General features: G+C 45.8%; 1 protein-coding gene across 1 annotated transcript in view; it reads right to left on the reverse strand.

The window, feature by feature from the left end:
* Positions 1-24,943, reverse strand: part of LOC311234561 (attractin-like protein 1) — a gene marked incomplete at both ends in the record, with an annotated part of 812,919 nt that overhangs the window by 458,410 nt on the left and 329,566 nt on the right.

Raw genomic sequence — 24,943 nt, forward strand, 5'->3', positions numbered from 1 at the left:
TTTGGATTTAGTATCACCAGGCGTGCATAAAGAACCGATAATGAAATTTACTATACAGTCAGCTTTTTATTTCTGCGACAGGTCCGCCATCTTGAATCCGTTTGCAACGCTGATTGTTGCTAAATGTTCACAGAAGGGATACACACTAACTGCGCTCCAAACTATGCCAATAACGTTCAGTTTTGTGGTATATAATCCCTAGAAATAAGATAAATAAAAAATAATAATCAGGAAGTCATTTGATTCCAGAAAGCTGGAGTACCCTTGGAGATGTAGTTTTTCGAAACATCAACGCTCATTGAATGCCCAGTCTTTCCTTCATCATAATGACTACAGCAAAATGGCTGCTCGGATTTATTTCCGGTCGAAATTCGCGATCTTTTTAATACTATTCCTGAACTCATATTTTAATAATAACACTTTAACAAACGTATTGCTGAAAATATACACTATGACTGCTGTTGTGACATGGTTAGGATGTTCACTAAACGAACATTATGTCATACAGTCTAGAGAGAATGATTTATGACTTGATGTCATTTGCGGTCCGGTGCCAATTGCAATACCCCCCTTGACCCTACCTCTTGACCCTACCACTTGACCCTACCACTTGACCCTACCAATTGACCCTACCACTTGACCCTACCACTTGACCCTACCACCTGACCCTACCACTTGACCCTAAATGGCTGCCACTTGGTCCTACCTGTCCACTTTGCACATGGCTGCGTAGTGTAGGGTGTCCCGATTATTTTGTGGGTCTAGAGCAGGGGTTCTCAAACTTTTTTATACCACAACCCCATTTTATTTAGGATCTTTTTTTGGCGACCCCACACTTAATGTATTGCGTAATTTCAACATGGAAATAAGGAATATCAAAATAAAAGCACACGTTGTTTCGAAAATGAAATTACAGCACTATGTTATCAATGAAATTAATGAATATTATCAACAAAAGCAATGGAATTGTTTCTGTATACACACTAGGCATATTTAGCCAAAATATGTTGCCAGAACATGAAAAGAAAATGCGTTCACGTGTGCTTTGGCAGAGATCCGCTTCTACTCTGAAAATCCGCCCTCACAGAGATATGTTGACACGCTTTATCAGCGCAGCATTACACAACACTGGGTACTCGTTCCGGACTGATATCCAGAACTTTGCAAGGGCCTGTCCAGTGAACTTGACTTTCAGTAGCTCGTCACACGAAAGATCACTGAGCGCCTCCTGCATTTTTTATTTTATTTTTTTATTGATCTTTTTCCCCCTTCATTTTCCTCCGATTTTCTCCCATCCCAATGTTAGTCGTATGCCAATTCCCAGTCCCTTCCTGGTCGCTGCGCACTTACCCCCCACAGTCAGATCATCTGGGAGAGTGGAGGCTATCACGTGCTTCCTCCGACACACGTCCAGCCAATCACCGCTTCTTTTCACCTGGCAGCGCGGATTCTCACTGAGAGGGCGTAGCGTGTGGAAGGATCACACTATCCCCCTCAGGTCCTATCCGCGCTTAGCAGGCGCCCCGACCGAACTGTAGGAGTCGCTGTTTACAACGACCCGGACCCACCCCGCCAGCTTCTCCCACCCTCTAATACTGCCAATTGTATTAGTGTGAACGGCCAGCCAAGCTGGTGACAACCCCGGAGCTGTGAGCCGGATTCGAACAGGCGAATCCAGCTCACAGCTCCGGGGTTGGTGACGAACGCAATCTCCGCTCGGCCACCTAACCGCCCTCGCCTCCTGCATTCTGTTCCTACAACAAGTCATCAAGCTGAGTAAATACCCCCAAATCTCCGCTGATTATCCTGGAGTGCCACTAACGGAGTTTCCAGCTCATTATCAGCTCATTTCTCTGCTAATGTGTTGTTTTTGTCTGCAAGGAAAATCCGTGCTTCTTCTCCGAGTTAACATTGAGATAGCCACCTCACTTCAGTGTGGTATAGCAGCTGGTTATGCGCAGAGCCCATTTCATCGCAGCCAACCAGCAATGCTTCTGACAACAAACCTATCTATTGTAAGTCCAGGTTACACACAAAAGACTAGACCCCCCTCCCGCGATTATACATGCGCAGGATGTAGTGAGATGTGTATTGGAATACATGTGTTGGCCTCCATTGATGAAGGGGCGAGACATGGCAAATACACACAGCTGCCGGGTGGAAAAACTCTATCTGAGTTTTTTTTTTTGCCAATGCGTGACCCCACTGTCACCTACCCGCAACCCCACTTTGGGTCGCGACCCCACACATAAAGGACTTAGGTTTCGGTTTCCCTTTGAGGAAATACACTGAATGATGTCTTGTTTTTTCTCACACCGTTCCAAAGATAATTACAACTAAATCAAGAAAAGATGTACGGTATTAACACTTTGAGCGCAACGCCTGGTTTTCCGTTTTACCGGCTGAATGCCACCATCGGCGCCAATGTTAACGTTAATATCGCTTAATCTATGTTTTAAATTATGGCTATGTGTCTAATCTGCCCATCGCATTATCAAAGACTATTTTCCAGTCAGTGCTGTCAAGGCAGATTGTTTTTTTATCGCGTCGTTTCCGTTTCAGAGCAGTTAGAAAAGCCCCCGTTTTGATATAAAAAACAGCTCATTCTGGAGCATTCTATGAAAATCGTCTTTTAGTGGAATATTCCACAACGTTGATATTCGTCGGCCTTTTTATGAATCGTTTTCAAATAAACGCTAGATGATCAATATTATACGTGCACGCAAGCACATTACGGCCGCGCACGGATAATCGCTCCGTTGATTTCCTCACGGACTTTTACAGTGAAACCGAAAGAAGACATTTCACAAAACAGCTTATAACTTCATCAAACTTACTCTGATTATCCTAACACTGATAACATAGAGTCCTTACCTGACATCAGATGGTATCCAACTGGTATATTCCAATTCCTGATCACCATTCGAAAAAATCGATACGTGTATGGATCCAACGCGATACTGTAGATCTCCATGATCAGCGGGGATCTGAGGTTCCAGAATGAACTGTGGTAACCCCAGCTGGATCAGTGAACTGGAAAATGTGGAGTACCGGATTTTTTTCCCCATTCATTTTCATTGAGTCCATTCCAAAATCACTTATGTCATCTGGGAGACGACAGGGGGCGCTTTTTTCCACAGTGATCGCCGGCGCCGCTCGGCTATACTCGGGTAGGCTCGGGTGATGCAATCATTTTTCAGATCGCTAAAAAAAATAAAAAATTCCGAGAAATCTCGTGAGTGGCTAGCAACCACCTATTAAAAAAAACGAGAAATCTCGTGAGTGGCACTCAAAGTGTTAAGGCGGACACGATGGTTATGTCAGTTCACCCATCAGACACGGTGATACCGCTCAATCAGACGAACCGAGCAGTAACCCAGTCGAGGGCGACTCCAGAACCAAGGATATGGCCAAGGAAAGAGAATTAGAATTAGGTTAAAGTCCTGTATAGTCATTGTATTTGGTCAATGAAGTGTTTCTGATTCTACAAAGATAGAAGTAGGTTAGAGGGGGGCGAGAGGGAGAGAGAGAGAGAGAGAGAGAGAGAGAGAGAGAGAGAGAGAGAGAGAGAGAGAGAGAGAGAGAGAGAGAGAGAGAGAGAGAGAGAGAGAGAGAGAGAGAGAGAGAGAGAGAGAGAGAGAGAGAGAGAGAGAGAGAGAGAGAGAGAGAGAGAAATAGAGAGAGAGAGAGAGAGAGAAATAGAGAGAAAGAGAAAGAGAAAGAGAAAGAGAAAGAGAGAGAGACATACATAAAAAGAATGAGTGAGAAAAAGATATGAGAGAAAGAGATGTTTTTGATGTCTTGTTTTGTTTTGTTTTGGGGGGTTTTGTTCGCAGTCTAATGGCCCACAACCACAACACTGCTGCATGCACCGCGGCACAAAGACACACAAACTAGTTTCCTCAGAGCTGTTTATCTCTCATCAAAGTGAATAATGTATCCTGGCTCCAGTGTTCTGTTCCCAGTGCATCTGCCCGTTAGGTCCGCCCACGCAAGCCCATAGAGCGACTGGAGCGGTGGGGTTTGTGATCGGAAGGTTGCCGGTTCAAATCCCTAGTACAGCGGGGGGAAATATATGGGTGGGGTGACTGAATGAGTAACATTATCGACAACCACTGTTGATACGCTGCTCTTGAGCAAGGCACGGGCTGCTCCGGGGATCGACAGTGTCACTATTTAGCCCTGTGCAGCTGCCATACTGTGGTCTCAAATGCACCTTTCAGTGCAGAAAGATGAATGGTGCCTCCTTCTACGACTTGGGTCATTCTACCACATGGTGTAGTTTGTACCAACGACCACCAGTGATTTGCAATAGAAACAGCCGTCCTGTTGTGATCACCAAATGTAGAGCTGGTTAAGGACCGGGGTGAGTTCTGTCCTTGAAACCTTTGCAATTGAAAAGTCACTGCAGTAGTTGCTCTGAGGCCTGACGTCAAGGTGTGTGTTTGGACCTGAGGCCTGACATCAAGGTGTGTGTTTGGACCTGAGGCCTGACATCAAGGTGTGTGTTTGGACCTGAGGCCTGACATCAAGGTGTGTGTTTGGACCTGAGGCCTGACATCAAGGTGTGTGTTTGGACCTGAGGCCTGACATCAAGGTGTGTGTTTGGACCTGAGGCCTGACATCAAGGTGTGTGTTTGGACCTGAGGCCTGACATCAAGGTGTGTGTTTGGACCTGAGGCCTGACATCAAGGTGTGTGTTTGGACCTGAGGCCTGACATCAAGGTGTGTGTTTGGACCTGAGGCTCTGACATCAAGGTGTGTGTTTGGACCTGAGGCTCTGACATCAAGGTGTGTGTTTCAACCTGGATACTACTGTATGTGTGTGTGTGTGTGTGTGTGTGTGTGTGTGTGTGTGTGTGTGTGTGTGTGTGTGTGTGTGTGTGTGTGTGTGTGTGTGTGTGTGTGTGTGTGTGTGTGTGTGTGTGTGTGTGTGTGTGTGTGTGTGTGTGTGTGTGTGTGTGTGTGTGTGTGCGCGTGGGTGTGTCTATCCGTCGTTTCGGACAGAAGAGGTTGAGTACTTTTTCAATTTTCATTCAATCAATCACCGCACAGATTGATTGATTGATTGATTGAATGAACATTTTATTAACAGATTGCAGAATGGGTACAATACAGTACGGCTCAATACACACAATTGTTAAGGGGATGCAGACCAGAGAAAGACTTTCGTCTTGTTTACATCAGGGTCCCCCATTTTCTATTCATCATGAATTGTAAGTAAGGGTGCAACTTGCACCGTGCAATCCATTCTTTGTGGATGTAGCCCTTAGTCTTTCCATTGTGTATATTTCAACTATAATGTCCATCCAATTTTCTTTTGTTGGAGGTTCTTGTTGATACCAGCAACCCATGATCGCTTTCTTACTTGCTGCTAAAAATATGTTTATCAAATATCTGTCCCGTCCTACTAATTCCTCAGGTATGTTACAAAAAACTCAATATATCCTGCATAGCAGAATGAACATCCAGCCAATAATGTTGAATACCTGGACAATTCCTAAAGATATGAGAGTGGTTTGCCTCCCTCTGGCCGCACTGTCTCCAACATGGTTGCTCTATGCCAAATTGTCAATGTTTAAGGGCTGGTAATTTGCTTCATATAATTTTGTTAAGTCATTAGTCAATCAAACTCCCAATTGATGGACTTCATGTTCCAATTTAAATTATAATATTCTTTTATTTCTCTGGTTTTGATCCTTTGATATTGTTCCTTTGATCCCCGTGCTATACACTCAGCCGGAGCTCTCTAGGTCTCCCTGGCTCATCTGCCTACGTTGGAATTGCAATGTCGATCGAATCTCACCAGGTGGCAGTATCGCCTACCTTTTGAACTGGGAACTGGGGATATTGCTTGTCTTGTGCTGTTTCCGCCTAGGAGTGGATCACAACATAGCAATCGGTGGAAGATTTGGTGCCTCAGATCTATTCTTTCCCGTATGGTATCCATGCCCAATATACACAAGTAATTGCGATCGCCATGGGATCGACTGGGATTTATTCATTTTGGAGTACTTTCTGACTGAGGTAAGGTCTATCTTAGGTAACCTGCTGGTATTTTTTTATCGTCAAACATGCTTCTGTACCAATCACAGTGTTGTGTTTTACCGGACGTAAAACATGCTCGACAAACACGATCGCAGTTTCTAGTTAAAACATTCCCCGCCCCCCTTGATGATTTTGTGAAGACACATATGCACATGGTATATACCTTTGATTTGGAAGTATTTGGGGTTTCAGGCGATCAACAAGAACTATTTGGGCATATTGCATATAACGTGTCATATCTCGCGATCTATGAAAAAATACTGCATTATTTTGGAAAGGTGCGATGTTTAGTGTGTAATAGCGCACAAACTACAGTATGTAGAAATTAACTGATTAGTCAGTGATGGACTATGAACAATGCCTGTCAAATGAGCCATACTATTAGCTATAATACAGAACACACGATGGGTATGCAAACATCGCTAAAATGGTCAATAACGCTTGCGCCATTGAGTACAGATGGGGAAAGGGCGTTGCGCCCAATGAGTTAATGGTCTCCTGTTAAAAAAATTTCCTTCGACTCATTGTTTATCCCCTCTCACAAATTTCCGAGTATTTCACTATTGTTTTCGCTTTTCTTCAGAATTTGGAGAGGTTATTTGAAACATCTGGAGCTAGAACTTCAAGCAGCCATCTCGCTTGCCTCTCACCGGAAGTCCATTTTTTTACCTGTTTTAACGGGAGGGAATCCGGTGGGTGGTAATCTGGTCGTTGTAAACAGCGACTCCTACAGGTCGGTCAGGGCGCCTGCACAGCGAGGGAGGGAAATGGTGGAGGTAGTGTGACCTCCCACGCATTACACTTCACCACTTCACTCTCTCCTCTCATATCTCCTCATCTCTCCTCTCCTCTTCACTCATCCTCTCCTCCCTACCGCCTCATTCCTCTCCTCACTAATTTCCTCTCCTCCTCTCTCCTCTCCTCCTCACACATCTCCTCCTCACTCCTCCTAACACCTCACATCCATACCACCTCACACCTCTCCTCCTCATTCCTCTTCTCTCCTCTCATTCTCACTCCCCTCCTCCCTACCTCATTGTTCTTCTTCTCACTCCCTTCCTCTCATCCTCACTCCTCTCTCCTCTCCTCTTCACTCATCCTCTCCTATCCTCCCTACCTACTCATTCCTCTCCTCACTCCACTCTTTTCTGCTCCTCCCCACACCTCTCATCCTCACTCCTCTCCTCCTCACACCTCTCCTCCCTACCTCCCCATTCCTCTCCTCACTCCTTTCCTGACCTCCTCTCATCCTCACTCCTCTCCTCCTCACCCCACCTCACTCCTCTCCTCCTCACATCCTCTCCTCACCCCACCTCACTCCTCCTCACCCCTCCTCTCTCTACTACTCAACCCTCTCCTATTCACTCATTCCTCTCCTCACTCCTTTTATCTCACCCGCACACGTCTCCTTCTCACTCCTCACCTCCTCACTATTCACCTCCTCACTCCTGTCCTCCTCTCCTCCTCACTCCCCTCTTCCTCTATTCTCTCCTCACCCTTCACCTCCTCACTCCTCTCCTCCTCTCTCATCACCCCTCACCACCTCACTCATCTCCTCCTCTCTCCTCACTCATCACATTCTAACTCCTCTCCTCTCCTCCTCACTCCTCTCCTCTCTTCTCTCCTCCTCTCCTCACACCTCACCTCCTCACTCCTCACCTCCTCACTTCTCACCTCCTCACTTAGAACCTCCTCAGTCCTCATCTCATCTCGCCTCATCTCCTCTCTTCTGTATTATCTCCTCTATGTGTTTCAGTTCAGGTACCAATCTCTCTAATCCACAAAGCTCTCTCCTCTCCTCCTTTCTTCTCTCCTCCTCTCTCCTCACTCCTCACCTCCTCACTCCTCTCATCTCCTCCTCCTCACCTCTCCTCTCATATCCTCTCCTCACCTCTCATCTCCTCCCCCTCTCATATCCTCCTCTCCTCTCCTCTTCTCTGTGTGTTTGCAGTTCAATAGAAACCAATCTCTCTAATCCACAAAGCGGGACAATTCATTTTTCCACAACAGTGCTCTTTTCTTCACCTGAGAGCAGAGTTCAGAACACAATACATATAACCATTCTTTCATTCTGAAATAACCTTCATATCCCATCAGCCTGGCAGTCTCTCGTCGTTTAGTCTATATTATTATAGTCCATATTATTATTATATTCACTACTGTATGTCAAAGTGTTTTCTTTCAAACATGGCCTATATCTAAAATAGATGAATTATTTATAGTTTAAAATGGCTGAGGTCCAAGAGATGTGTGCTCTTTAATATTATGCTTTGCATAGAAACCTATCATTTACATGTCAGAAGTACATTATTATGTGAATTTCTAAAACCAAACATTCCCTTATTATTAATGCAAATGTTCCAAAACCTTTGGTTTTCTATGTCTATATATAGTAACATTACCATACATCTGGCTTAATTTGTGTACTAATGTGAGAAACTGTTGGCACATATAGTTATGTAGGGTTGTGCGCGTGTGTGTGTGTGTGTGTGTGTGTGTGTGTGTGTGTGTGTGTGTGTGTGTGTGTGTGTGTGTGTGTGTGTGTGTGTGTGTGTGTGTGTGTGTGTGTGTGCATGTACGCAAATATTTGTGTGTTTGTTTGTTTGTTTGTTTGTGTGTGTGTGTGTGTGTGTGTGTGTGTGTGTGTGTGTGTGTGTGTGTGTGTGTGTGTGTGTGTGTGTGTGTGTGTGTGTGTGTGTGTGTGTGTGTGTGTGAGTGAGAAAGAGAGCAAGTGGAAACCAGAGAGAATCACAAAGTAGCACAGATCACAGTTGGAACTGTGTGTGCTTGCATGCATGTGTGTGTGTTTGTGCAGTCTTACACAGCTGTAGCTGAAGTATAACTGAAGTATAACATTGCTGTTGTTGGTCTATAGTTGTACCTCTCTCCTAGCTCTGTTGTTAGTCTATAGTTGTACCTCTCTCCTAGCTCTGTTGTTAGTCTATAGTTGTACCTCTCTCCTAGCTCTGTTGTTGGTCTATCGTTGTACCTCTCTCCTAGCTCTGTTGTTAGTCTATAGTTGTACCTCTCTCCTAGCTCTGTTGTTGGTCTATCGTTGTACCTCTCTCCTAGCTCTGTTGTTAGTTTATAGTTGTACCTCTCTCCTAGCTCTGTTGTTAGTCTATAGTTGTACCTCTCTCCTAGCTCTGTTGTTGGTCTATCGTTGTACCTCTCTCCTAGCTCTGTTGTTAGTTTATAGTTGTACCTCTCTCCTAGCTCTGTTGTTAGTGTATAGTTGTACCTCTCTCCTAGCTCTGTTGTTAGTTTATAGTTGTACCTCTCTCCTAGCTCTGTTGTTGGTCTATCGTTGTACCTCTCTCCTAGCTCTGTTGTTAGTTTATAGTTGTACCTCTCTCCTAGCTCTGTTGTTGGTCTATCGTTGTACCTCTCTCCTAGCTCTGTTGTTAGTTTATAGGTGCACCTCTCTCCTAGCTCTGTTGTTAGTTTATAGTTGTACCTCTCTCCTAGCTCTGTTGTTAGTCTATAGTTGTACCTCTCTCCTAGCTCTGTTGTTAGTTTATAGTTGTACCTCTCTCCTAGCTCTGTTGTTAGTCTATAGTTGTACCTGTTGTTAGTCTATAGTTGTACCTCTCTCCTAGCTCTGTTGTTGGTCTATTGTTGTACCTCTCTCCTAGCTCTGTTGTTAGTCTATAGTTGTACCTGGCTTTGCGCTCTGCCTACTGGAACTATCCCTTTAATCATATGTGTCACCTGGCAGCGCTAGTGACCACAACTCGGCCCACCCCCTTCTCGGCTAGACGTTCTAGAGTTTTTATTTTATTTTTTTTATGTGTTTTTTTCTTTTCTTCACATTATTATAAATTGAATGTATAAGTACTTGTTTACTATAAAAACGAACAGTTAGAATATCTAAAATAGTGTCAAACCTGTGTTTAAATTTAGGTTGTTCACGGACTTTATTTCAATGAAACGGGGGCGTAATTACTGTATTTGCATGTGAATCAAGCCCGCAGAGATTTACATTGGGGGAGTGTTTGAAGCGACGCACTGGCTGTTTACACTTTCAATGGGATTATCATCAGCTGGTTGCACTCTGGATCAGAAAGAGATGAATGCATTGGATCTAATGAACGAGTACAGGAACTTTGTTAAACCAGTTGATTCAGTCTCTGCTCACCGGTGAAAACACCGCGCTATTCAACGGAATTAACTATGAGATCGGTCGAGATGCGTCTGCATGGGTAAGTTTAAGAATGTTTGTTTATGTTTACAGTAGCATGTTTACAATTCCGCATCTTTGATAAAACTACACCAAGTTTTTCTGCCGACCACAAGTCCAACCATGTCACGTTTATTGTGTTATTACGACGAGCTCATGCTACATTAACGTTAGCGTTAGCTAGCTAGCTATATAACGTTATATTGATAGCTATTGTTTCAGATAGCAAGGTGGAGAGCTACATAACATGCACAGTGTGTATGTGTAACTAGGAGGGATATGAGGACTGTGTGTATGTGTAACTAGGAGGGATATGAGGACAGTGTGTATGTGTAGCTAGGAGGGATATGAGGACTGTGTGTATGTGTAGCTAGGAGTGATATGATAACTGTGTGTATGTGTAGCTAGGAGTGATATGATAACTGTGTGTATGTGTAGCTAGGAGGGATATGAGGACTGTGTGTATGTGTAGCTAGGAGGGATATGATAACTGTGTGTATGTGTAGCTAGGAGTGATATGATAACTGTGTGTATGTGTAGCTAGGAGGGATATGAGGACTGTGTGTATGTGTAGCTAGGAGGGATATGATAACTGTGTGTATGTGTAGCTAGGAGTGATATGATAACTGTGTGTATGTGTAGCTAGGGGGGATATGAGGACTGTGTGTATGTGTAGCTAGGAGGGATATGATAACTGTGTGTATGTGTAGCTAGGAGTGATATGATAACTGTGTGTATGTGTAGCTAGGAGGGATATGAGGACTGTGTGTATGTGTAGCTAGGAGTGATATGATAACTGTGTGTATGTGTAGCTAGGAGGGATATGAGGACTGTGTGTATGTGTAGCTAGGAGGGATATGATAACTGTGTGTATGTGTAGCTAGGAGTGATATGATAACTGTGTGTATGTGTAGCTAGGAGGGATATGAGGACTGTGTGTATGTGTAGCTAGGAGTGATATGATAACTGTGTGTATGTGTAGCTAGGAGGGATATGAGGACTGTGTGTATGTGTAGCTAGGGGTGATATGATAACTGTGTGTATGTGTAGCTAGGAGTGATATGATAACTGTGTGTATGTGTAGCTAGGAGGGATATGAGGACTGTGTGTATGTGTAGCTAGGAGGGATATGATAACTGTGTGTATGTGTAGCTAGGAGGGATATGAGGACTGTGTGTATGTGTAGCTAGGAGTGATATGATAACTGTGTGTATGTGTAGCTAGGAGGGATATGAGGACTGTGTGTATGTGTAGCTAGGAGGGATGTGATAACTGTGTGTATGTGTAGCTAGGAGTGATATGATAACTGTGTGTATGTGTAGCTAGGAGGGATATGAGGACTGTGTGTATGTGTAGCTAGGAGTGATATGCTAACTGTGTGTATGTGTAGCTAGGAGGGATATGAGGACTGTGTGTATGTGTAGCTAGGAGGGATATGAGGACTGTGTGTATGTGTAGCTAGGAGTGATATGATAACTGTGTGTATGTGTAGCTAGGAGGGATATGAGGACTGTGTGTATGTGTAGCTAGGAGGGATATGATAACTGTGTGTATGTGTAGCTAGGAGTGATATGATAACTGTGTGTATGTGTAGCTAGGAGGGATATGAGGACTGTGTGTATTTGTAGCTAGGAGGGATATGATAACTGTGTGTATGTGTAGCTAGGAGTGATATGATAACTGTGTGTATGTGTAGCTAGGAGGGATATGAGGACTGTGTGTATGTGTAGCTAGGAGGGATATGATAACTGTGTGTATGTGTAGCTAGGAGGGATATGAGGACTGTGTGTATGTGTAGCTAGGAGTGATATGATAACTGTGTGTATGTGTAGCTAGGAGGGATATGAGGACTGTGTGTATGTGTAGCTAGGAGGGATATGATAACTGTGTGTATGTGTAGCTAGGAGTGATATGATAACTGTGTGTATGTGTAGCTAGGAGGGATATGAGGACTGTGTGTATTTGTAGCTAGGAGGGATATGATAACTGTGTGTATGTGTAGCTAGGAGTGATATGATAACTGTGTGTATGTGTAGCTAGGAGGGATATGAGGACTGTGTGTATGTGTAGCTAGGAGGGATATGAGGTATGTGTGTATGTGTAGCTAGGAGTGATATGATAACTGTGTATGTGTAGCTAGGAGGGATATGATAACTGTGTGTATGTGTAGCTAGGAGTGATATGATAACTGTGTGTGTGTAACTAGGAGGGATATGAGGACTGTGTGTATGTGTAACTGTGACACTGACATCCATCACTTCAATCATACATTATTTTATTATTTATGCATCAGAGAATGGCCCATAAGCAGCTTGCAGAGCTACATAACATTAGGCCCATGCCACTGAGTGAGGACTTTGTTGCTTTTTCTCGTTGTGACATAGATTTAACAATAATTCTGGTGTCAAAGCAGCATGGGGGGGGGGGGGTACATAGCTTCACAGTCCTATACAGTCCAGATAGGGGGTCCTGGAGAGACAGGGGTCCTGAGGAGAGAGAACTCTGATTCAGCAGCACTTAATTATGTTAATGTTATTCAGGTGAGGGGCGTTGCTGGAGGGGGGTTTGTTGACGCCCAGTTGAAACTGTCTGAAGTGTGAAAAGTTGCCTTCCTTTGAGACACCTTTTCACCTCTTAGGTAATCTAGAACACAGCCAGTTTTAGAAGTTATAATTGAGCACATCGTGTTCAAAACATTCTCAGATTTCAACATATGACACATCATTTGAAAGCTTAGATTATGTACTTTAGCAATCTGGAATAATCTGAAAAATGAAAATGTAGAGATCTGACATAAAGCGCTGTGAGGTGACACATATACTATCATGAAAACGTTTACCCACGGGTACGCAAACTACGCACCCACCTGCCTGACCATGCCCACATCCGCTCATATATAAGCGGGGTCATGGCCATACTACCAGCTCCTTCCCTACTTTCACCACTGTATAGCACCGCTTCAAGTTTAGTGCTTAAAATAGTTAGTTAGTTATAGGACCTGTGTTGGCATTGTCTTTTGTTTCTCCCTCTATCACTAATTTACGGGAGAGAGAACGGATAATGTCGTCACCACCGGAGAGTCTGGAGGATTATTCTGACCTCCACCGGTGTTTCACATTTGGGGAGTGCGCGTCGCTGGGCAGTTCCCCAGCCAGCGTTGCGCTCCGGCTGTGCAGCTGGATACTATTGCCGCGAGAGGCAGTCGGCTGGTCCGACGGCCTCTGGTGGGGGGTGTCTTGCGACGCGGGCCTCAGGTGTGTCAGTTGTGCGGGGTCGGCTGCGCAGGCTCGCGGCCCCGCAGAACAGCCGGTTCCAAGCGGGTATCTCTGATAACGCCGTCCTGTGAGAGAGACGGGTGTTGTCTGCCGCCTTTTTTCTTTGGGCTAAAGAAGAGGCAGTCGGCTGTCTGAAGTGATCAGGCCTGCATCGCTATTCCTCACATTACACAGCTTCAGTAGTAGCCGTTAGCTAACAGTGGGCCCGTGAGAGCTAACCGTTAGCTTGCTGCTGCGTTAGCCGGTGGCTATCGGTAGGCCGGTAAGAGCTAGCTGTTAGCCGGTAGCTGCAGTTGGTCAGAGCCGACGGTGGGCCTGTAAAGGCTAGCTGTTAGCTTGGTGCTAACCGTCAGCCTGGAGTTAGCCGTTATCTTGTGCTAACTGTTGGCGTTAGCCATGGGGAGGTAGCGGGCCCTGAACACTCTGCGTCATCTCTGTACCATGGCCGGCCGCAGGATGTGGGCGAAGCGCCGGAGCGAGGCTCCAGCTGTTGCCACAGCAAGAGGCCTTGTCAACGTGGTGGACCCGCCATTTGTTGCGGCCATTCATCCTGCATCCGGGGGTCAGGTAGGACACGTTACACTATGCCCCCCCCCCCAAATGTTTTTGGTTAATAACAATGTTCTTGTTTAACAAAACGTGTGTTTACTTCACGTGTGCCATGTGAACCCACAGCTACAAATGCTGGGGGCGCCTTCTTGCTTGAGGTTGTGCAGTTTTCTCTAAAAATTTGCGTTGGTTGCTATTGTGTATAACTGGGCAAGGCCTGTAGTTCTAACACGTAGCCAAGGCGTATGTCTTTCTCTCTACTTAAGACAGCGTTCTTTCTTACGTGAGTAAAAGTGAACTTGGGTTTTATTGAATGATGAGAGTTGTGTGTGTTTTCATGTAATACGTTTAGGTAAACGTAGCATTGAGTCCACTACTGGTCTGGGTGTTAGCTCACAGAGTTGTACATATGTGGCATATGAACCAAGGACCTTTTGGTCCCTCTCTCTTTAGTCTGAAATGTTTTCTTTGCTTAACACTTTGAATGGCCATCACGAGATATCTCGGGTTATCAACCCGCCCCCTGAATGCCCATCACAAGAATTCTCGTTTTATTTTTTTTATTAGCGATCTGAATTCATATTTCATCAACCGAGTCTACGTTGGTAAACCAGCCCCACCAGGCGCTCAGATGTGAAAAAAGCGCCCCCTATCGTCTCCCAGATGGTAATGCACCCTTTTGGATTGGACTCAATGAAAATGGATGAGAAAAAAAAACTCCGGAATCCACATTTTACACATTTTACTTCACGCATGTAACCGGAGCCGATCAGATTCATTGTGGACCCTCAGCACAGCGTGTAATATGTGTTTTACAGTATACGCGTTGGATCAATAAAAGGATAGATTTTTGGAATGGCGATCAGGAATTGGAATAATCCATTTGGATACCGTCTGATCTCAGGTAAGGAATCTATTTTACCAGTCTTAGGATAATCAGACCAGTTTTCACGGAGATATAAGCTTTTCCCCTATATGTGACATGGCTGTTTGAATGTGCGAGCGATCAGGAACTAAGAGAATAGATTTTCAGCGCGCGGCACCAGCGTGCATACGTACACATATACTATCGATAATCTAGCGTTTATTTGAAAACGATTCATAAATAGGCCGAAAAATTACAACGTTCTAGAATATTACAGTACAGGGCGTTTATCACGGATTATTTTCCCCCCTTGAAAACGAGGGCTTTTCAAAATGCTATAAAACGGAAATGAACCGTTAAAAAAACAATCCGCTTCGACAATGTTGACTGGAAAATGAGTCATTGATAAGCGACAGGCAGATTAGACACATAATTTAAAACATAGATTAGGCAATATTAATGCTAACATTGAAGTGGATGGTGGGCATTCAAGCACTAAATGTGTGCCCCCTGCTGGGCACTGAAAGTGTTAAGGGTAATGATAAAAATAGTGGGTAGCAAGTTTTTCACACATAAGCCAGAGCTGTGAAATAAAACCTGTTTTTTACACAAACGATCTGCTGTGGCTGGCGCGCATGATGTAAAGCTTTTACTCTAGGTAAGTATGTGCTCTCATGTAGCGCGCTATGCAAACTGGTGTCACGGCTCTGCTTTTTTATGGGTGTCGTATCAGGGGTGAGGTGTTGAGGGGTGGACAGAATAAGCCTCCCCCCGGGAGGTTGTGCCTTTCTACCTATCAGTCTCCCTGACGAGGGTGTTTTTCTCTCCCTCGTCACGTGGGGGGGGGGGGGGGGGATTTCCCTGTTTCCCACACCAAATTAGTAGATGGGACACGGGATTCCCCCGGCCATTTGAAGACGTCACAGGCGTGTTTTCTTATTGGCCAAGAGACATGTCCGTGAGTTACAGGGCCTCGCTGTCATTGTAAAGGAGGGGATGCAATGCAGTCAAGACTATTGGTTATTCTGCTTTGCTCCCTACCAGTAATGTATATTGGGCCGTTTTGAGTTTTCAGAGCCTCCTCAAGGAGTTTCAGAGCCTCCTCAGAGGGTGTCAGAGCCTCCTCAAGGAGAGTTTCAGGGTCTCCGCCGTAGAGTTTCAGAGCCTCCTCCTCAGGGAGTTTCAGAGCCTCCTCAGGGAGTTTCAGAGCCTCCTCAGAGAGTTTCAGAGCCTCCTCCTCAGAGAGTTTCAGAGCCTCCCTCTTAGCCTTCTCCTCAGAGAGTCTTAGGGGCCTTTCTCACTCAGGTATTGGGATCGAATCACCGCCCCGGGGCACGGGGGGGAGTGTTCTCACCCAGACGGACACACCCCTTTTTGAGATCGAACCGCGCTGATTCGTTTTACCCCCCGCTGAACCTGGGACAGTTGGATTAGGTGGTTTTGGAATCGGGCCAGTGGGAGCGGAGGGCGTGACACACACAACGTCGTTACTGTCATGCTTGCTTGAATTTTGGGCCAACCACACTGGACAATACACACAAAAACGATATTTATGGGCAATTTGATAGTTCAGACATCAACCAAAAACAAGCATGTGGAACCTCACAGCTCAGTGGATGAAAACATGAAGCCACGTTTACAAAGCACAGCACTTCTGGCTCGCATTAGGCCTGGCAATTTTTGTTTGCCATGCTATTTCTATACATTAGTTTCTTGTTTGAATGCATTTATTTCTATTAGACCAGTGGTGCCCAACCAGTCGGCCGTGGTCGACCAGTAGATCAATGACATGTAATATAATTGCCACGAGCGATGGGATGTTAGCTGCTGGACAGGCTAAGCTAACTAGCGTTAGCCGTTAGCTTAGCGTTAGCCATTGCTGTATACTATACTTTCTTGTTCGAATGCATTTATTTCTATTAGACCAGTGGTGCCCAACCAGTCAGCCGTGGTCGACCAGTAGATCAATGACATTCAATATAATCGATGCAGCAATGTTACTAGTAAAAGGCTAAGCTAACTAGCGTTAGCCGTTAGCTTAGCGCTATCGTTAACCCTGCAAAACGCTCAAAAGCGGACTCTACAACACCATCCATTCGTGATAAAATGGGGTGGGTTATATTGACAAGGCTTGACAACAGAGGTTCAAATATAACTTCATATTTATTGGTTTATTTGTTCATTTTATATCAGCATCCAGAGTCCGCAGTCGTGTTAAGACACTTCCTGTTTACATTTTCGAACGTGACATCATCGCCTACGGCAAGCGGAAACGCTCAAAAGGCAAACCGTAAACAGAACCCAAAGCGAACCAAGACTGCAGTGTGTACACAAACTAGAGGGGGGAGAGGGGGGGGGGGGGGAGTTCGCACTCTGACCCGGAATGAGGACGGTACGGACCGGTACGGACCGGTACGGACAGAATGAGTGAGTGAGAAAGGCCCCTAAGTCTACTTAGTCCAATTGTTACATGAACCTTTTTCAATTGTTTTACTCACGTTGAGGTCTCTCTGGGAAAACCGCTGTCTTCCCCTCTTACATAAAGAGCAGAATTGACACGGTTTTTATTCCCAGGCTCGAGAGGCCATTGAAGACGTCACAAGCACGTATTTATTATTGGCCAAGAGACATGTCCGTGAGTTACAGGGCCTGTGCTACAGACCGCTGCCATTGTAAAGGATGGATGATGCGATGCAGTCGTGACTATTGGTCCTTCTGCTCTGCTCTCTAACAGTAGTGTATATTGGGCCATTTTGTACTTAGTCCAATGTGTTACATGAACCTTTTTCAATTGTTTTACTCACGTTGAGGTCTCTCTGGGAAAACCGCTGTCTTCCCCTCATACATAAAGAGCAGAATTGACGCGGTTGTTATTCCCAGTCTCGTCATGTGAGGACCCCTGTCTGTGTCTTTTGTAGACCGGCTTCCTGCTGCTCGTCCCAGACAGCAAGGGGAAATATTGTGGGGTTCTTTCTTGTTAGAAATTCACAGTCACTGTTCTCGGGTTCTTTACGAGCATACACGCTGTTTTATGAAATCAGCGTGTGGTCTTACGAGACCGATCAGCGCTGGCCCAGGGTGTTTTTTCAATGATTGAATCCGCTTTTTGGGACCGGCGCGCCTTGGTTGCCCAACATCATAAAAATAGCGTTTTTTTATGCGGTCGGCTGGGAAGGAGATTTTTGTCTCTACCGAGCGCCAGTGCACTAGGTTAGACTTGAGGACTCGCGTGCATATCCGGGGGGAGATGACGGAGTAGATCAAACATTGGCAGGGTTTCATGCCCGTTAGGTGGGCCACCGGGTGCAGTGCGTTTGCATACTGACCGTCTTGGTGGCGCCCTCTGTGATGTTTTGGATCGACACGCGTACATACCCCCTCTTAGGACTGGGGGCGGCGGCGTGACAAGGGCAGGGGCCTTGTCCTGGTCATGCCAGACCGGATCAGTTTAACCCGTTGTCCGCCAGGGCGCAGACAAGTTTCTGGTACCCCGAAGGACCCTGAGCTTTTCCGGGGGGAAAATGCCAGGGCGGACCAGACGTTGATGTCATGAATGTGTGTGTCATGTAGATGTCACTACGAGTTGCCCTTAACAGTGGTGTGCATTGGTCCATACTGTACTTTTTTGGACAATGTTAGGTGGGTGGTCCTTCTCCATTAATTTCACCCCTCCCTCCCTGCTGAGCCGGGGATGGTAGGGGGCTGTCGGGGAAGCTGCTTCTGTCAACTCCTCTATGCATCCCTGTGTAGGTCCCGGTTCTCCAGGCCCAGGTCGGGCCTCCCCCTCAATGACCTGTGGCCTGGGTTAACCCTTTTTAAACCTGAAACGCTTGAACTGCATTGTATAGCATGTGTATACACGCAGTTGTGTTTCTGGGGTTTCTTAGTGGGTTAAGGGAGCAACCACTCTCTGTTAGTAAACATAGGGGGTGGTTGTCTCTCCGGTGTGTTGGTAGCAGAGTCGACTCTCAGGTTGAGCCCGGGTCTGACCCCGGCTGCCCGAGAGTATGCACCCGCATCTTTCATGACGTCTGCCAATTGTGTCAAACTCTTTCTCTGAACCTCAACCCCGCAGGATTAACAAATTGGCAGGGTCAGGGTTCGTGGTGGAATCTGTTCGCTGGCGGAGTTGGCTAACTCCGACTCCACGAGGTTCGTGGCCCCATGAGATTGTGACATGGTGCACGGCATACCAAACACCCTTTCCGCCGGGATACTGTTCTTACAGTAGGCCCCTTAGGCGCCTGTCTAGTCCACAGTGCTCCGGCGCAGGTCGAGTTCTACTCTTGGGACCTGTCGACCTGGATTGAGGGATCAACCTCCTTGGAGGGTTGTCTCCCTGGCGCGCCAGCTGGCCCCAAGACATTGTGGCGGAGAAGCCTCCTTGGGAGCGCTTCGGAGTGGCGTGCTAGGGGGAGAAGGCCTTCACCTATTTTAGGCCCTGTCCGATACGCTGGCGATGTGGGGGGTGGTGTCACCAGTGACCGTCTGGTGGGGTCCCGATGCCGCGGCCTCGTTGACCTCACCAGGCCTCTTTTTCAGGGGGTCCTAGCCCCCTGGATGTCACATGGGGCTGGGACCTCCTCCGTGCCCCGCTGCTACGGCCTTGCCACGGGGTTGGGTTTTTTTTACCCCGACCCCGCGATGTTGGGGGCTGTGACGTTTTTTTTTTTATTCACGTCCGTTCCCTGGTGGCGTGCGGGATGCGCGTCCGAGTAGTCGTGGGCCCTTCTATACGAAAATAAGTCCCACAGTCTGCTCACCCTGTGCGTTTGAGGTGCTAAACCCTCTTCGCACAGTTGGGTCTGGTCTCCCTCCCGTCCCTCACTAGGGGGGGCCGGGGGGCCCGGATCCTCCCCGTTATTCTGATGGTTGTAGGGGCCTCAGCGGGTACATCTGTCGAGCTTTCCGCTCTGCTCCACTCTTGTGGTCCAGTAGGCAGAGCACAAAGCCATAAATGAAATATAACGAACGTTATCCTATAACCCTAGTTATATGAATTATGGTGAGCGCTCTGCTTTGACTCACTGAGGACCCCACTGTCTTCCTTTTTCGGCTGTGAAAGACTGGGGAAGGAGCTGGTAGTATGGCCATGACCCCGCTTATATATGAGCGGATGTGGGCATGGTCAGGCAGGTGGGTGCGTACACATGGGTGAAAGTTTTCATGATAGTATATGATTAAAGGGATAGTTCCAGTAGGCAGAGTGCTCGCCATAATTCATATAACTAGGGTTATAGGGTAACCTTCATTATACCTCATCCTAGCCCTAGCTCTGTTGTTTACGTTTACATTTAGTAATTTAGCTGACGCTTTTATCCAAAGCGACTTACAAGTTCTGTACGACAAGTCATCAGGAAGGGCACAACTCTATCAGCTGAGTAACACTGTTCATCAAAGTGTTGAGTGCTACAGTGTAGGTTAGTTTATTAGGACAAGTGCATGACATTAACCTCTTAAGCCCGGAGCCAATTTTCTGAATATCTGCCTAAAATACATACCTAAGTAAATGGAATATTGCTCCACTTCTACAAGCTATTTGCATATACTTATCTAGGGACATCTATGGACCTCAGTGAATGTATTCCCAGTGTCAGAAATATTGTGTCTATTACTAGGCTTGCTTAAATTGTGATGAAACAAAGGAGAATATGAATTATGATTTTTCTTTGCATCTTTGACAGTGAATAACACCATGCTAATAATGACCAGACATGAAGAACTACCACTGATCTCGTGCAGTACCTTCTTGAGATCATGTGTACAAAAGATCTAAGGAAATTAATAAAGGGAAAATGATTAAACAGAAGGTTCTGTAGATACAGTGCTGAATTATCCCATCCGGACCAATGCAATTTGAAATATTATTATAGAATATAGAATAGCAGGCTTATAAATTACCTTATTATAGCCAATTATTGTTATTATTATTATTATTATTATTATTATTATTATTATTATTATTATTATTATTATTATTATTATTATTATTATTATTATTATTATTATTATTATTATTATTATTATTATTATTAATATTATTATTATTATTATTATTATTATTATTATTATTATTATTATTATTATTATTATTATTACATATATTATCTTTCAAATGGGCGAGTTCAATTTGGATTTAGTATCACCAGACGTGCATAAGAACAGATAATGAAATCTACTGTAATCTACTGTACTTTTTTTTTTGACCAGGGTGCAACCGTTTTGAAACTAATTTCAAATCTAATTGTTGCTGCATGCTGAAAATAGGGAAGAGAAACTAACTACTGCGCTTCAATATTTGTCAATAACGTTATGTTTTGTGGCTTATTATCCTGAATAATAAAAGTTATTAAACGCTTGAAACCCCATTTTCCTTCCTTTCAGGAAGTGTAGTTTTGAAAAATTCCAACACAGATCCAGAGCTATGGGTGTCCTCTACAAAATGGCTGCAAAAAACAAAAATTCCCATGGTTCAAGGTTTTCCAAAATGGTTGCCTCTCGCGAAATAAACAGACCATTTCGAAAAGTAAAATCTATCTAATAACACTTTAACCTATTGCTAAACTAACGTATTGATGATAATATACATTATAAATGCTGTTGTGACATGGTTATGATGTTTATACTTGAATGCGTTTGAAAATAAAAACGATACTTTTGTCAAACTGTCTTGAGATATAGATTTATGACATGATGTAATTTGCGGTCCGCCAACGGGCCGCACAGGCGGAAGAGGTTAAGGTTAGTTAGGGTTCGATTTTTTTTTTATTATTTCATTTCAGATAATGGTTGAAGAAGTGCGTCTTTAGTTGAATGCAAAAGATTGGACGTGTTTCGGCTGTCCTAACTGGGGTGGGCAGTTCATTACACCATTGTGGGGCAAGGACTGAGAAAAGGCGGCTTCTCCTTGATGACCCTCCCGGAGCTTGGATAAGAGTGGGTCTGTGACGACCAGAAGATGCAGAGCGTAGGGGTCTTGAGGGTGTGTAGTTAGAGACCATTGACCGGAGGTAGGTGGGAGCGGTTCCCTTTGCCACACGGTATGCTAGGTCGAGGGCCTTGAAACGGATTCGTGCAGCAATGGGGAGCCAGTGCAGGTCCCTAAGAAGTGGGGTGACATGGGCCGACTTCGGTAGGTTTCAGATCAGGCGGGCCGCTGCGTTCTGAATGAGTTGAAGAGGCTTGGTGGCAGTGCCCGGGAGGTGTCTATTCTTTCCCCAATACATTTCCAGTTCCGCGTTTGCGTTCTGCGATCTGATTGGCCACTGCCGTTTCTGGTGCGATCTGATTGGCCACTGACGTTTCTGGTCATGTGACATGTGCGCCCAATCGCGTGACGCGCCCATGTCCGGCTCTAACAGCCTGCAAACTACCTAACGCCTAGTTTATCACTGGTTAAGCTTAGGCAACTCTTTCGAAGTTGGTTAAGGTTAGAGTTTGGAATCAGGGCAGGCGTTCTATCGCCATGCTCTAAGACAAACTCTAACCTTAACCAACTTCGAAAGAGTGCCTAAGCTTAACCGGTGAAAGAACTTGCCGTCACACGATTGGCGCGACCAGAAACGTCAGTGGCCAATCAGAGCGCAGAAGGCGAACGCGGAACTGGAAATGTATTGGGGAAAGAATTCAGGCGGCCGGGAGGCCAGCAAGCAGTGTGTTGCAGTAGTCGAGGCGGGAGATTACTGTTTATTGGACGAGGAGTTTGGTGGCTTCTTTTGTCAGGAAGGGGCGGATACTTCTGACGTTGCTCAGGCGGAATCTGCAGGTTCTGGTTGTCGCTGCGATGTTTGTCTATAGTTCTCTCCTCACACCTCACCTCCTCACCTACTCACTCCTCTCTTCTCTCCTCCTCTCTCCTCACTCCTCACCTCCTCACTCCTCTCTTCTCTCCTCCTCTCTCCTCACTCCTCACCTCCTCACTCCTCTCTTCTCTCCTCCTCTCTCCTCATACATCACCTCCTCTCTACCTCTCTTCTATCCTCCTCTCTACTCTCCTCCGCTCTCCTCACCGCTTCACTCCTCTCTTCATCTCGTCTCGCCTCATGTTACATCCCAATGTATATATTCCCCAGTGTGTGTCTCCATGTGTGTGTGTTCTCCATTTTTCTTTCCTCCCTCCAGCCATTGTTTCCTCCACCATTGGTCCCTGCCAGGCCTGCCCTTCCATTACCCAGCACAGCACCGATTGGTGGATGGTTTTCCAGACTCCAACACTCAATCAACACCACCCAATCATGGATCACCACACACCTGTTAAAACATGGCTTCTCACTTCAGTCACTCTCTCTCTCTGGCATGAGGCTAGGCCTAGTGTGATTTTGTAACCTTGACTTTGACAATATTGCATTTCGTTTATTGGCCTTTGTGCTTAGTGGAAATTGCCTTGTGTGTGTATGGCCACAGAGAGAGCATTGTTAGCTATAGTTTGTTTTTGTATATATTCTGCCTTTGTTGTATGTATCATTAATGTGTTTTTCTCTCTTTCTCAGGAAGCACAGATGGGGTGAGCTGCCATTTCCTTTGGATATTGTTTTCTCCTGTTTTGGTTAGGTAAGAGTAGTTTAGGTAATGTAATTTATTTTACCATAGATTAGATTGGTTTATTTGGAGTATAGTGGTGTTTGTTTGTTGTTTTGGCCTGGGCTCACCCTTGAGCTACATGTGCTTCCTTTGCATCTATCAATAAATATCATTGTTGTTTACAAACGTGGTCCATCTTTTCTGTCAACCAACTGTTATGTTCCAGCCCTTTACCCTTAGACTCACAGGGGTCGTAACACCTCATCTCTCCTCACTCCTCACCTCCTCACTCCTCTCTTCTCTCCTCCTCTCTCCTCACTCCTCACCTCCTCACTCCTCTCTTCTCTCCTCCTCTCTCCTCACTCCTCACCTCCTCACTCCTCTTCTCTCCTCCTCTCTCCTCACCTCCTCACTCCTCTCTTCTCTCCTCATACCTCACCTCCTCTCTACCTCTCTTCTATCCTCCTCTCTACTCTCCTCCTCTCTCCTCACCGCTTCACTCCTCTATTCCTCTCTTCTCTCCTCCTCTCTCCTCACCCCTCACCTCCTCTCCTCCTCTTCTCTCTTCTCACTCCTCTCTTCTCTCCTCCTACCTCCTCACACATCACCTCCTCACACCTCACCTCCTCACTCCTCTATTCTCTCCTCCTCACTCATCACCTACTCAGTCCTATCTTCCTCTATTCTCTCCTTCTCTATCCTCACCTCCTCACTCCTCTAGTCCTCTCCTCCTCACCTCCTCACTCCTCTCTTCCTCTCTTCTATCCTCCTCGTTCCTCACCTCCTCACTCCTCTCTTCTCACACATCACCTCCTCCCTCCTATTCTACTCACTCCTCAGCTCCTATCTTCTCTCCTCCTCTCTATTCACCTCCTCACTCCTCTCTTCCTCTCTCCTCTCGTTCCTCACCTCATCACTCCTATCTTCCTCTCTTCTCTCCTCCTCTCTCCTCGCCCCTCACCCCATCACCTCCTCACATCCTCTATTTTCTCCTCACCTCTCTCCTCACCCCTTCACCTCCTCACCTCCTCTCCTCCTCTTTTCTCCTCAAACTTCACCTCCTCTCTTCTCTCTCCTCACCTCCTCACTCCTCTATTCCTCTCTTCTCACACATCACCTCCTCCCTCCTATTCTACTCACTCCTCAGCTCCTATCTTCTCTCCTCCTCTCTATTCACCTCCTCACTCCTCTCTTCTCTCGTTCCTCCCCTCATCACTCCTATCTTCCTCCCTCCTCTCCTCCTCACTCATCACCTCCTCACTTCTCTCTACTCTCCTCCTCATTCATCACCTCCTCACTCATATCTTCCTCTCCTCCTCTCCTCCTCTCCGCCTCATTCATCACCTCCTCACTCCTCTCTTCCTCTCTACTCTCCTCCTCTCTCCTCGTTCCTCCCCTCATCACTCATATCTTCCTCTCCTCCTCTCCTCCTCTCCTCCTCATTCATCACCTCCTCACTCCTCTCTTCCTCTCTACTCTCCTCCTCTCTCCTCGTTCATCCCCTCA

The sequence above is a fragment of the Notolepis coatsorum genome (assembly GCF_963971535.1).
Source record: "Notolepis coatsorum genome assembly, chromosome: 9".
Taxonomy (NCBI): Eukaryota; Metazoa; Chordata; class Actinopteri; order Aulopiformes; family Paralepididae; genus Notolepis; species Notolepis coatsorum.